The 2691-nt window shown below is 48.2% G+C and overlaps 1 protein-coding gene across 1 annotated transcript in view; it reads right to left on the bottom strand.

Annotated features, from left to right (window-relative positions):
* lmo3 (LIM domain only 3) overlaps nucleotides 1-875 on the bottom strand; it is a 52213-nt gene extending 51338 nt beyond the window's left edge. Inside the window, exon 1 of the mRNA XM_023418713.2 lies at nucleotides 489-875. The gene's annotated coding sequence lies outside the window, so the exon portion shown is untranslated. The remainder of the gene's footprint in view (nucleotides 1-488) is intronic.
* Nucleotides 876-2691: the final 1816 nt, after the last annotated feature.

The raw sequence follows: 2691 nt of genomic DNA, 5'->3' as shown, positions 1-2691 counted from the left end.
GGTGCCCTTCCGCTCTCCTTTCACTCGCTGCGTTCCGCGGATTATTCACCCTCCGTGTGGATGGAAGATGGAGACGGAGGGCAGCGGTGAAAGTGGAGGATTGGAGCGAGACCGGCCGTCACATGGCGCGGATCAGGTCTCTTCATCCAGCGGAAACGCGCACATCCATGCGCCCCTCGTATCTGAGCAAACGGAGAGAGGAGAGGCTGGATATGTCTGTGCCTGACCCCAAACCCCCCTCCCCCCCTTCCCTGCTTCTGTTTAAAATGAAGAAATATAATGACAGCGCGGAGCTTGCACCGACACCCCGACTCCGTTCATCCTCAGCACCGGCATCTCTGATGCTGAACAGAGGATGGAGCCTGTTCGAGGAGAAGCCAACTACGGTCTGATGCTGCGTCCACACCAGCCATATGCGGTCTGTGGTGTTTACGTCTCGCCCGACACGCTCTGAACTCACAACCCACAAACACAAAGAGGACACGTACCTTGAAGTACAGCCAGGGATGCCCAAAAAATACAAAACGCTGCAGCTGGTTTGCGTCTTCTGTTTGTCTTCTCTTGACTTTGGATCAAAGTGTCCACACGGCAACTTTCTCACGGCTCCTTCAACTCCAGATTGTCTACAGAAAAAAAAAAAAACTTGGCGAGTTTGGGAACAGTTTCAGCTTTCTCTGCTCAAGTTGTTGGGATGTCTTGATCAAACTATTAAACTCGGCTTCCCGTTCGCCCCCTGCGGTGCTGCGCGTCCCAGACCCGGCGTCTCCGTCTCCCCCTTGTTGCTTCCTCACCTTCTCCCTCCCCCTGCCTGTCTGCGTGTGTCTCTCTGGTTCTCTGGCGGGGAAAAGCGGCGGAGAGTCGAGCCTCCTCTCCTATTTAAGCCCCTCCACCAGGTCCCCAGTCAGCAGCACACTCCAGCTCATCCAAGAAGCTGACAAGCACCGTTAGGGAAGGCAGCGCATGTTGCTCTAATGGACCTCATTAAGCTCTACTTACAGATGTTCTCTTAACATAATTGATCTGCAGCGAGTTGAGAGGACGGCAACCTATTCCCCAGCCCCCAATTATGGCCCGGTAATTAGATCCCCAACCTCCAGCTCTCCACACTCACCCTTCTAACATTCCGAAATATCAAAGTATCTTTCTCTCAAAGCGACCGCCCCCCCCCTCCACACCTCCCCCCCACCACCTCACCTCCGTGTCTCCTCCCCCTCCCACCCACAAGACACTATTGACAGTCAGATCTGCTAACCTTTGTAGTGTAGCCAGACTTAGCAGTGCACTGACTCCAACTGACAGAGCTCACTCACTCCTCTATTCCTCCTTTCTCTCTCCGTGCCTTTTTTCCTACCCTTTGGGAGACAGAGACATAGAAAGAGAGACAGAGTGAGTGGCACAGATGGAGAGAGGAAGAGAAAGGAAGGGATGGGAGGAAAAAAATAAGTTAGCACTTTCCATAATGGTTGTAATGATAATATCTGTCAGGGGAAAATCTTTTTTCCAAAGTGTCTTTTATCTTAAATAATTCCTGTGATGGCAACTTTGAACGGGTAGGGGCAAGGGAGGGGTGGGGTGTTTTGGGGGGGTGGGGGGTGCCTGGAACCAGTGAAGAGTGATAGTGCAGCTTTTATAATGCCAATCAGTGCCACTCCTATCACCCGTCTAATTAGCCAGACTGCTAAAACAGAAAGCACTTGATGTATAAAAACGTGTTCGTGGCGGGGTGTCATCAAGTGTTTCCTGAGCAAGCAGTGTTGGATAAGATGTTCACACATATTTATGTTGTCACATTTGCACTGCACATCATTTCTCTGGATGGATGTCTGGATGCATGACCCAGATTGAAATGTTTCCTTACATGCGTGTTTCCACAGCAATATACACATTGGCATGTGAAACTGTAGCACTTAATATGAGTCCTGTTCGTGTGTGATGGAGACAGTACATCAGCATGCACCATTCTATTAGCAAGCACAGGTATTTCGGTTGTTATTTGAGGTGGTTTCTTCAGTCTTTGAGGTCCACTTTAAAACGGGTTAAGTCTGATTATATTCTATATATATTTGTATTAACAACAAGCAATGAATGTCTCCTACTAACAAGTAGCCTATTGTGTCTGTATGCAAAACACGTTCCATTGTTGTCCAAAAACTATTAACATTACATCAATTAGCTACACGGTTGCACTGTTCGACATGTTCTATAATTAGCATAAACACACTGTCATTTAATATGACTTGAATAGTTCACACCTTTCAGGTCACGGGAGTGAAGCGCACACTAACATCTTATGCCAGTATCAAGTGGAAGCAAAACAATATACCTCATTATCTTCCCAAAATGTGAAGGCAGATGCTATTTACACCCAGTGTGGCTAGCCAATGTGGCTATTTACACCTGGGTGTATATAGCATGGCAGAGACAAGCACTCAATTGTCTATAGCCAACAATGCCCTTCGCAACCAAGTATATGTAGCCAACAATGCTGCTTGCACCCAGGTATATGTAGCCAACAATGCTATTTGCACCCAGGTATGTGTAGCCAACAATGCTGCTTGCACCCAGGTATGTGTAGCCAACAATGCTATTTGCACCCAGGTATGTGTAGCCAACAATGCTGCTTGCACCCAGGTATGTGTAGCCAACAATGCTGCTTGCACCCAGGTATATGTAGCCAACAATGCTATTTGC

This window comes from Seriola lalandi, unplaced genomic scaffold (genome assembly GCF_002814215.2).
Source record: "Seriola lalandi dorsalis isolate HSWRI2012SDOR001 ecotype SW California unplaced genomic scaffold, Sedor1 jcf7180002054584, whole genome shotgun sequence".
NCBI lineage: Eukaryota > Metazoa > Chordata > Actinopteri > Carangiformes > Carangidae > Seriola > Seriola lalandi.
The sequence above is the reverse complement of the archived record's forward strand: the minus strand, read 5'-3'. Positions and strand labels throughout refer to the sequence as shown.